The sequence below is a fragment of the Pleurodeles waltl genome, chromosome 9, assembly GCF_031143425.1.
Source record: "Pleurodeles waltl isolate 20211129_DDA chromosome 9, aPleWal1.hap1.20221129, whole genome shotgun sequence".
In the NCBI taxonomy this organism is placed as follows: Eukaryota; Metazoa; Chordata; class Amphibia; order Caudata; family Salamandridae; genus Pleurodeles; species Pleurodeles waltl.
This window is the reverse complement of record NC_090448.1, coordinates 503,746,399-503,758,197: the sequence shown is the minus strand read 5'-3', so window position 1 is coordinate 503,758,197 and position 11,799 is coordinate 503,746,399. Positions and strand designations below refer to the sequence as shown.

General features: G+C 45.6%; 1 protein-coding gene across 9 annotated transcripts in view; it reads left to right on the top strand.

Annotated features, from left to right (window-relative positions):
* The first annotated feature begins 458 nt into the window (after positions 1–458).
* The window catches only part of SYNE2 (spectrin repeat containing nuclear envelope protein 2), a 1,823,309-nt gene continuing 1,811,968 nt past the window's right edge, over positions 459–11,799 (top strand). For all 9 annotated transcript variants that reach the window (XM_069207355.1, XM_069207357.1, XM_069207362.1 and 6 more), the window contains exon 1: positions 459–616. The gene's annotated coding sequence lies outside the window, so the exon portion shown is untranslated. The remainder of the gene's footprint in view (positions 617–11,799) is intronic.

The following is an 11,799-nucleotide window of genomic DNA, read 5'->3' as shown; positions in this document are numbered from 1 at the left end:
TCACACAGCTTGCGCGCCCTGAGCGTTGTCTCCGGCGCAGATGTCAAGCTTTCCCAAACATGACACCCACGCCTAGGAGATTGTTGAGGTCAGAGCGGGCATCCTTCCAAAGGCTGAAACTTTCCAGACTTATGCAGACATTGCTCGTCGCTGAGGAAGCACTTGCTGTCTGGGTGGGATATACCTATTAGGGGTTAGGAGAGAGGGTTCATGAGCTTGTAGGTGTTTGGATGGGCAGCGAGGTACTCAGGAAGGTAATCTGACAGGGCAGGCAGAAAGGAGGGAAGCATTAGACCGGCAGAGGAAAGGTACGTGGGAAGGAGAATAATGAAAAAATGAAATAGAGCAGAGGAGGGACACACCCGGGAGCTGGGAGGAGCCTGTAGGGAGGAACAAGGCCACACGACCAGTAAAAAGTGAGAGTTGGATAGGGAGAAGGAGGGACAGGAGGAGGGCACAGAAAGGAGGGGGCGTCCACCCGAGGAGGGAAACCCAGCGCTTCATGACTTCTATACCACGGGGAAACTGTATTGTGGCCCGACTCCTACAGGAGTTTGCGGAAGCAGCTGCGGTGAGGACTGGATGTGACCTTCCCTGCAGCCGGCCGAGGGAGAGTGTAAGTACAGACTGGCTCGGCTGCGGCCTGAAGCGGGAAATGAAAGCGCAGCGTCTGGGAGACAGCAAGTGACATCACTGGGACTGTCAGTGGCGGGTACCTCAGGGAAAGGGATGGAGTGCGCTGGCACAGCACGTGCAGGCACACCGAGCCCCACAAACGCATTAACGAGTTGCAGAAGAAACATTGCTGCCCTCCCAAAACTTATGATAGCCACGCTTTGAAGACGTATTTATGTAAGTCTTATGCATTCTTCTGCTAGTGGCGTAGCACAAAATTAAGTCCCGTCACACCAGGACGAGGGCTCCCATAAATCCCTGAGTCACACCACCTCACATTTGCCCCTTAGGTGAGAAGGGATCCCTAAAGGTGTCCACTGCTTGACAATAGGCGGCTGCTTAGTTTCTGTTTCTACCTTTAAAACTCAAGTGTGTCAAGCAGGGTCGAATTGTGCAGGAGGTAGTGTGACAGTAGAAACCAGATGTGCAAGGGGGCCATCGTCACGCCGGTGATGGCTGTATTTTACTATCCAGGCATGGGATTTTCTTTGCTTTTATTAGGGTCCATGGCACCGTTGGTTACGCCACTGATGTCAAAGCAGATCAGTGGAAATCGCTATTCCCTTAATTTTATCTGCGCTTTTCCTTTTCACCTTTATGATACAAGTGCGCGCTGCACACACTTTCCTGCCTTGCTGTTGTTGATAGAGGATAAAGTGTCGTCTGGCTGCCTGTCTCGTCGCTGCGAGGGAGTGCAGCACGCGGGCTATTTTTACCCCATCGCATAGATCCACAACTTTGTTTCACAGAAGAAAAAGCTGGGGGCAAGCGGTGGGAGGGAGCGCCAGCTACGCACGAGCGTTGTGTGTGTAACCAAGAAAACGCAGTAAGCGCCTAACGCCGCGCAGGGATCAGGTTACCCCCAAGCAGGTTCGTGAGGTCCCGAATCTGTTTCACAAGGAACACACGGCGAATCCAATGAATTATTTCAACTCCCCCACCCTCCCTCCCCGCTGCTTATGGAGGCCGATTTGACGGTTCGTTGGTTTGGCCCCATTTTAAGTTGTGCTTTTTTTTTTGTTCTTCAAGATTGCTCTCCTTTTTCACGACTAAATCACTCACATCCATTCCCGAAGTGCTTAGTAAACGAGGGCAGAGTTAGACTGCATACCTCAAGGTTAACAAGCAGGTCAACATTTCCGAAGGTTCCTTTAAATTCGCTTCTGTTTTCACGAAATGCAGGGTCGCTTCGCAGGCATGTGTACTTTTTTTCCACTTGAAAAGTACACATGCCTTTTTTTCCACTTGAACGACAATGCGTACAATTTCCAAAATTACTGTTTTAACGTATATTTTTGACGCGATTGTGAAACTTTGGCAAACCGTACCGCATTGGGGCAATTTCACAAAAAAAGGATACGAGTACTTCAAGCCGTACGACAGGAGTACTTCACACACTCATTCATGCCTTTGTGAATTGGCAGAATTGTCCCATTGGTCAAAGTGGCAAGAGGCAGAGTGGCCAATCCCTAAAGGCATATATGAGTGCACGAAGGAGTAATGCAGGTGTACGACATCGCCTACTCATAAGTGCCTTTGTCAATTGTCCTCAGTGTTTTGTGTCGATGCTATAAAATGTGCTCTTTTCAATCCCCCACAGTGAGTCGCAGTTAAGGTTTCATACACAAGCCTAGACTTTCTAGAACAAACTTTTTGTGCACGTTCCCATGGCTGCGCTGTCACTAAATAGTGCTGTGGCGGCGAGGTTGTGCAACATATCATTTCGCGCCCTGCACAGGCATGCTTTTCATGTTTTGTAAAGTCAAAGGCGCTCAGATTACTTTTTTAAAGGCGTGGCAAGCGTGAACGCTTACCATAAACACTTCCGTGGCTATGTATCTTGTTATTCTATGGTAATTCTGTTTTCGGAAAGTTCAGTTGAACGTTTCCCATATTTATTGTTTTAATCCGGTGGTTCACAACTTTTGACTTCTGTGGACCACCACTGAATCATTATTGGAATCCGAGGACCCCTCACTGAGTCATTACTGATGTCTGGGTACCCAGGCCTAAACATTATCAATGATTTGGACTCCAAAACAATACACACAAAAAATAGAAACAAGCATTCTAGAAACACATAAACACACGATAACACATTTTATTTAATTTGCAAACAAATACCATAAAAAAGAAACGTTTAAATTTTAATAGGAAGGTTGGAGCTTTTCTAAAATCAATTGAAGCTGCAAATTGTCCATATTATAAGCTATTTGATGCACATGCACTGCTCCCACGAGTCAATCTGAGTACACTAATTTAATTTTTAGCCACCAATTTCAAATTCCTTTACATTTACAGTACTTTTTAAAAGTTTCAATTGCACATTTACCCACTTTATTTATCTAAACTTTATTATTCTGTTGATTTAATTAATTTTCCAAGCATTCACAGACTCCTAAAGGGGCTTGGTGGACCCCCTGGGTCCCTGGACCAGAGGTTGGGAACCACTGTTTTAATCTATTTAACAGGTTTATATACCAACCACTGTGCTACATAATCACATATACAGCAACTTCTTTAATAATTTGCACAACCTCTGTAAATAAAGCTCATACATTATTTTACAGTAACTTGTCTCACATAAACCCTCAATATCATTAGACTTACCATAAAGAGTGAATGCACATCCTCTGATGCATGAATTTGTTCACCTCAAAAAGAATGATCATATTTTTCACCTTTAGTTATCAAATTCTACAATTAGGCCATTATTAAATGTTGAGGGATCTAATAGGTGTCTAGCAAACAATCCTGGACGTCATTTAGGGATCTCCAGGGGTGGCAGTAGCGACCCCTGGCTTGTCCTTTGTGACCCCTGCTTTGCCCCTTGCAAACCCGGCACTGCCTTTGCAACCCCTGGCCTCAGAGGTGTCAAAATCAGTGCCAGGCACACACATGGTCAGCGCTACTTTCCTTGCTTTTTGTCAATTCTTTTATACACTAATCGTGAATAATCTTTTATTATTGACACTTAGTGTAATAAAAATGAATTACAATTTGCTGGAATAAAATACTCTCTGGGAGCTGAGGTAAGTATAAAATTATTTTAAATGTTTGGTGTGTGCGCCCGCTTGCAGGTGAGAGTGTGTTTATGTGAGAGCGAGTGTGATTATGTGTAAGCATGCATGTGTGAATGAAAGTAAAGGTTAAATGGCTTGTTATGTCTCCTTTGCTACCCGTGGCATTCTGGTGATTTGACGTTCATGCAAACGATCAGGTATGTTCTCTTCTCTGCAACTAGAAATTGTGAAAATGGACAACATTGAAAATTGACACAATTCACTAACGACTTGTGATATGTACTGACACTATCTTGAAAACATTTTGGAGAAAATGCTTCTCTAGGATCAAGTGAACATGAAATGAAAGTGAAATATTTCTAGTGCCTACCGTACTTGGGAAGTTTCCTAGTTTTCACATTTAGTCACAAAGCTACTTTATTAGAGCGCAACTTACATTTGTTAAAAAATTCAAGCCTATTTTGTGTAGGGCACCGTCGCTCATTTATAGGGATCTGAAAGGCAAAAAAGGCAGAGGAAGGAGGTACAGAAAGTTTGGAAAATAGTGACAAAGGGAAAAAGCAAAGATGAAAACAAAACTGCAGTGGTGTGTTAAACACGCTGGGAGTGTAGGGTGGTGGAAGAAAGAAGCGTTACCACATATTGAATTTCCACATTTTGACTTTTGAATTAACTTGGTTTTACTGCTGTAATACATATATTTTAATTATTTATTTGTGCATTTATTTTCTTCATTTTTTGTTTGAATCTGTTTTATTAGTATTATATTTGCTTTGACATGTTTAGTGAACATTGCAACGTCCTGAATATTACAAAAGTAAAGCATGTATAGTGAAGGCATTGACAGGGAGGAACCGATCACAACATTTGACTTACATTTTAAGGACTTACTCATTACAGTGTATTGTCCCCTAAAGCAAGATTCTGAAGGAAAGTCATCTGGTGGTATTCCATACTATGAAGGTGTAATTTTAAATCAGCAAATATCAGGATCTGTGTCTTCACCGGTATAAGTGAAGCGAGTGAGGATGGTGATTGGTGGCCTTGTCAGTTGATTGAATTCTGCTTGAGGGAAAAGGTTTGTTTCTATGTTTTTATATATTTTTATCAGGCCACTGGAATTACGTGATTCTGCGGCCGCAGTTTTTTTTCCATAATAATGGATTTGCCACATAATCCATCACCATCTGCATAATCTGCAGATTTTAACAAAAACAGTTATTTCTAACTCAAACGATCTAAAGTTACTAAAAACTTGGTGACATTGGATACACGGAGTGGCATTCCCTTTGCAAAGGTTAAATGGTCATCTTTTAGGTGCTTTTTTCTGTATTTAGTTGTTAAACTGATATTAATCAGGTGAAATCTTTGCCCAGACATTATTACTATGTGTCAAAATACAAAATAATGAAGCAATAGTATAAAAAAAGTGCCACATTATGCCACTAATGTCAAAAGCTTGTGAGCCGCTAATGTCAAAAGCTAAAGTCACAGAGTAAAATCTACAATAATCCCAAGGAACCCCTTCTCTAAACACCCGCCTAAGAAGAAATCACTGCACGTTGTAGTCTAAAGATGTAATATCTTCTAATGGACAGAGAAAAAGACAAAAGGAGATACTGTTGACAGCTGTTTCAGCATATATTGATTCATGATTACCTTCAGTGGTGTGATAAAAAGCATGAGGGGCAGCTCCTTCGTGATGGTCAAGGAGCGTCGCCCCACTGTCTGTGCCAGAAGCAGACTAATAAAACAATAGATCATTTTATTTGTCTGCTTCTGGCACAACCAGCAGTGCAGGGAGGGGCGGGGCTAGGCCTTGGGAGGTGGGTGAGGGGGTGAGGGGAGAGTGCTCCCAAGTGGACATGTGTGTTTGGCCATCCATCTGAGGCCGGCCGAACACACATGCACACTTAAGTTTCTCCAGTCTTGCTGTGTGCACAGCCGGGCTGGAGAAACTGCACAAGCCTCAGGGCTGTGTCTGAGCGGCAGTCACTCAGACTAATTCTGGTGCTGTTTTCATGCAAGTTTTTGCATGAAAGCAGTGCCAGGATTGCTGGGGAACCTGTGCTGGTGTCCCAGCAGTGAGAGCTGGGACACCAGAGGAAGAGAAGCGCGAGGCAGCAGGAGGCGGCAGGGACGGAAGCGAGGTAAGTTATTTTTATTTATTTTCTTTAATTTGTCCTTCATCTCCGTCCCCCCTCCCCATTGCGTTATGAGGAGGCCATCCATGAAAAACATGCTACTTTAAGTGAGCAGCCAGTCTTAAGACCTATGCACACAAAGTTTATATGTATTTTTGGCCTGGATAACTTGCTGTAGCCAAAGTCATGTTCATGTGGAAGACTCTTTTTTTCAACAAGACATGGTGGCACACCAGTTAATGATTGTACAACGTGACATCAACAATTTGGTGGGTTAACTTTGACTACGGATATTTTGAAATCAGATGATTATAATGTTAAGGTCTCCTTAACATGAAGTTAAAGTGCTTTGAGGCCACCGCCGAGAATTTAAGTAAATGAGTAAATAAATAAATGCATGTTCAGGCAACAAATGACCTTTATGTTTATATGTACTTCATTCTCTGAATTTCAAAATGACTATAGAAATATACATAGGCCACAATTCTGAGTCATTGTTAACACCGCAGGGAGATACTGGGTGTTGGAAAATGGGTTATTGGTAAGGGCAGGTAAGTACCTACACTTAGTAATAGGCCACCAACCTACACTTAGGTCCAGTTAGGTCTCAGTAAATTAAACCTAGCTCAACCCTTGGTAGCTTGGCAACGAGCGACAAAGCTTAACATAGGGGACAAAGCATAAAGCATTCAAATATCACAAATCAGTAATTAAATAAAACACAGGAAATAGTTTAAAAATCCCAAATCAATTTATAAAAATAGGAAATATATTTAGCTTTAAAATGACACTAAAAGGAATAAAATCGGATAAGGGGAAAAGGGGATATGAATTTTGAAAGAATTATTGCTTTCTAGTGCATAGAAACAAAAAGCGCCAATCTGGTCGCACCTCGACTGGGGCAAAGCCAAAGTTTAAGACTGACCGCGATGAAGCCCGGCTCGGCTACAGCCCGTGGGAGGTCTTGGTCAAAAGTTTACCTTAGGACTTAGTCGTTTTTCTGTAGATTTTCTTCAGCGGGACGAACGTGCCAGTCCAATCCGACCAACAGGAACTCTTCCTCGGATACGTGTCGCCAGAGCCCTCGGTGGAGATTTTTACATTCGGACTGAGTCATTTTTTTGAGGTGAAAATCCTTCGACCGGGACAAACCTGAATCTTGATCCAACGTCATTGGAGCCCTCTTCAGATACGCTGGCTGGGAGGTCGCGGTCAACTTCCTACATTCGGACTTAGTCTCTTTTTTGGAGATTTTCTTCACTGGGACGAACCTGCAAGTCAAGGCGGGTCGCGGTTGAGGCAAGCCGGCTAGAGTTGTCGCGGTGGGTTGGTCCCTCTATGGAGCTTTTTTCCAAAAGTTTTCCAAAGTTCTCCAAACTTCTGGATCTTCTTCCAGATGTTCTTTTAAGGTTCTTTTGAGGTCCACAGTTCACCCCAAGTTTCCAGAAGCTCTGAGATGCTCCTTGGGGGTGCGGACTGCAACTCCCAGAATACACCTGGAGCAAACACCTTTGTGGTAACTGGACAGTGGTGAGCTGGTTGGTTACTTCAGGAGTTGGTGCCGGGGACTCTGGTTAGCAAGTTTTCACCTGTAGCAATCAGGGAGTCCCTCCTTGAACCAGTTGAAGCCAGGCAAAGAAGCCCAAGTGTGGAGCTTGTGCAGTCCTCCAGAGTGCAGTGTCCAGGTGCAGGCCAGGGTTCCAGCAGGGCAGTCCCTCTTCTCCTGTAGTTCTTCCTTGTTGGAATCTGATAGGGATGTGAGGTGTGAGGTGCAGGTCTGGCAGTTGTATCCTTGCTCCGAGATAAAAAACAGGGGGGTCCTGGTTCTCCAGTCAGGGGCAGGGTCCTTCCCCCTGTGATGACCACTTCCTGGGAAGTGTGGCAAAAATCAATCCCAGGGAGCAGCATTCCTCAAAAATCCATCATGGCTGAAAGCGATTTCTGGAGGTTACATCTGGCTGAGCCCACCCACTGGTGTGGCTAAAAATCCTAAACACACCCCTCTCCTGCCCTTTCCTTATCTAATCAAGGGGGCACCTAATTGTCTAGGTTTGCAGGATGTGGGGGTGTTGCTGGGTTGCTCCAAAAGTCCTTCTCTGCCTCTGAAGACCAGTTTGGCAGCCCCCCCCTTTCTGCTTCCCCATATGCTGAGCGGAGATCTCCTCCCCCAGGCACATCTCTTTGTGTGGAGCCAGGCCACTTCATACCTCATCAAGGCAGCCTGGCCAGGCTGCCAGAGGCTGGCCAATCAGAGCACAGCAGCAAACACACTGCAGGGCTGAAGTTGGCAACTTTTCAGGTAAAGTTTAAAACTCTTTACCTGAACAAGTTATATTAAATCCAATAACTGGAAGTTGTGGGATTTATTATAACAATTAATTTGATACCAAACTTGTAGTATCTATTACTTAAGGGGATTTTTAAAATTAAAATAAAGACTTCCCAATCTAGCCTATGGAGGCCATTCACTACAATGAGGGAAAAACAAAATTTGGCTGTTTTACCTCACCAGGGCTTATACAACTATTTTTGTAAGGTCCCTGCGTATAGTTACATGGCACCCAGCCCTAGGGGCACATAGGGCACACCTTAGGGGTGACTTATATGTAAAAATAAGGCAGTTTAAGACTTTGGAACTACTTTTAATTCCAAAGTCCTATTTGCATGTAACTTTAGTTTAAAAGCAGCCGGTAAGGCAGGCCTGCCTTTAAAATGACACTGGGCACCTCAGCAGTGCACCTATGGGGGCACTACCTACGCTGGGGTCCCTAAACCTCCATGCTCTACCATATACTAATGACTTATAGGTAGGTTAATTTTGCCAACTATAATTAGCCTAATTTGCATATCCACTTTACACAGAGCACTGGCCCTGGGACTGGTAAGCAGTACCCAGGGCACAGACAAGAGTCAGTAACCACCAGTACCTGTCCAAACAGTTTGGGGGTGACCAGGGGAAAAATAAGGACTTTCCTACACTGGGGCAGTATCTAATGACTGTGGATGGTATCTACCTCTGAGTTGGCAAGGGTTAGGAGTTAAAGTTCCTGGAATGAAGAATGGCGAACTCTTAAGCATTTCAAGAAACAATCATATGTGAAATCCTGGATTTTACGTGAAATTATGTTGACATAAATTACATTTTGCCCAAATGAAAGAAAATACCTACTGGGATTGTAATGTTTATATACAGAAAGCAATATACACTGACTGAGCAATGGAGACTCGACCACCCATCCCAAAGAGAACCAGAAAACAAAGTCCCTCATTTTGAGTTTGGCGGGCAGTTTTCACTGTCCGCCAAACTCTTTAAGACAGAAAACCGCCACTCCAGTTTTCCGTCCGCTGGACCTATTATGAGTTTCCGCCCGCTCACCCAGTGGGAAACAGGCCACAAAATTGACGCTGGCTCGCAATCGAGCTGGCGTCAATGTTGTGGTGCGCTGGGTGAGACAGCACCCGTCGCTCTTTTCACTGCCTGTAATTCAGACACTGAAAAGTGAGACTGGGCTGTCCAGGGGGGCCATGCTAAGTACATGGGCAGTGCAGGGGGCGCCATGGGGAACCGCCATGCAAAAGCCAGTGTAGAGGGGACTTGTAATCATCCAGTGCAGCGCTGCTAGCAGTGTTGCCCTGGCAGATTAAGACAGCTGGCACTGCCAGGCTGTCGACTGGCGGCAACCTGGTGGTGCGGCTCTGCCACAGTCATAATGTGGAGGCCGGACTGCTGTTTTGTCGGTGGTCCGACTGCTACCACGAGTCTGGCAGTCCCAGGTCCACCAGACTCGTAATAAGGCCTCAGTCAGGACACTGATCCATAGTCATAAGAGATTGCAAACATCTTCCAAGCTCAAACTCACTCTTTTTTCAAACTAACCTAAACAAAACACTCTTAACAGAAACATTGAAAAGAAGCACTGGCAAAGTCATAGGTCTTGCCTATACACGAGCTATTGTTTTTTTTTTTTTTGCCATGTTGTACACCAGTGTGGCTGCTGTTCAGCATGGCTGAAGGTTAGTGGTGTGGAGTGTCAGAGTGGAATGGATGAGTATAATGTCGTAGAGTGGATGTGTCTGAATGCTGTGGAGTAGGAGGATTACAGTATCATTGAGTAGAGGGGAGTAGGATTTAGTGGGAGAGAGTTGTGGAGTGGAGTGGAATAGGGTGGGGTGGGTTAGAGTGGATTGAGGTAGTGGGGTGCTTGGAGTAGAATGAGGTAGATTGGATTAGAGTGGGGTGGATTGGGGTGGATTGAAATGGGGTGAGGTGGGTGGGATTGGGGTGGATTTGAGTGGGGTGCATTAGATTAGACTGGGTGTGTGGTTTGGATTGGAGTGATAGTGTAGGGGTGGGGTGGATTTCATTGGAGTGGGGTGTGTTGGATTGGATTGGGGTGGGGTGGGTGTATTGGATTGGATTATGGTTGACTGGAGTGGGGTGGATTGCATGGAGTTGGGGTGGATTGGAATGGGGTGAATGGATTGGATTGGAGTGGGGTGGACTGAACTTGGGTAGGGTGGGGTGGATTAGATTAGGCTGGATAGATTGGAGTGGGGTGGATTGGAGTGGGGTAGGCTGGACTGACTGGACTGGAGTGCAGTGGACAGAACTGGGATGGCTGGGCTGGATTGGTGTAGAGTGAGGTGAATTGGAGTAGAGTGGGGTGGATTGGGGAAGGAATGAATGCAGTAGGGCGGACTGGAGGAGGTGGATTGGATTGGATTGTGGTGGGGAGGGATGGACTAGACTGGGATGGATTGGACTGGGGTGGATTGCATCGAAGTAAGGTAAACTGGATTGGCATGGGGTGAACTGGACTTCAGCGGGGTGGACTGGAGTGCAGTAGACTGAAGTGGGGTGAATTTGTTTGGAGTGGAGTGAGGTGGATTGACTGAGTGGGGTGGATTAAAGTGTGCTTGGGTGGTTTCTATTGAGTGTGATGGATTGGATTGGGGTGCATTCGATAGGGGTGGGGTGGACTGGTTTGGGGAGGGCTGGGTTGGGGTGGATTGGAGTGGAGTACATTGTTGTGGATTGGACTGGAGTGGGTTGGATTGAGTAGGGTGGATTGGTGTGGGGTGGATTGATTGGTGTGGGGTGGATTGATTGGAGAGTGGTGTACTGGATTGAAGTGGAGTAGATGAATGTGTTTTGGAGTTGGTGGATTAAAGTGGATTGTATTGGGGTGGAGTGGAGTGGATTGTACTTGAGTGAGGTGGATTGGGTAGCGCTGGACTGGAGTGGTTTGGTTTGGAGTGGGATGAGTTGGAGTGGGTGGGTTGGGCTGGACTGGGGTGGGATGTTTGGAATGGGTGGGATCAATGGAATGGGGTGGGTTGGATTGAAGTGGGCTGGGGTGGGTTGGATTGGAGTAGGGTGGATTAGAGTGGGGTGGATCGGACAGCAGAAGGATGGATTGGACTGGACTAGATTGGGGTGGATTGGGTTGTTGTGGGGTGGATTGGGTTGTAGTGGGATGGCTTGTGGTGGATTAGAGTGGGTGAATTGGGATGAGTGGGTTGGATTTGGGGTGAGGATAGGTGGATTGGAGTGGGGCAGAGTGTTTTGGATTGGAGTGGTTTGTTTGGCATTGTAGTGCAGCAGGTTGAAGTGATGCAGGTTGGAGTGAGGCAGATTGTTTTGGATTAAAGTGGGGCAGATTGGATTTGGCCAGGTTGAAATGGTTTGGAGTGGGGTAGGATGTTTTGGCTTGAAATGGGGAAGATTGTTTTGTATTGGAGTGGGGCAGATTAGAGTGGAGAAGATTGTTTTGGATTGGATTTGGTCAGATTGGAGTGGGACACCCTGTTTTGTATTGGAGAGGGGCAGATTGTATTAGGGTCGCCTGGAGTGGGAATGGGTTGGTGTGGGTTGATTGGATGGGAGTAGGGTGGGTGGGGATGGGATGAATTGGTATGGAGTGGGATGGATTGAATTGGAGTGGGGCAGACTGTTT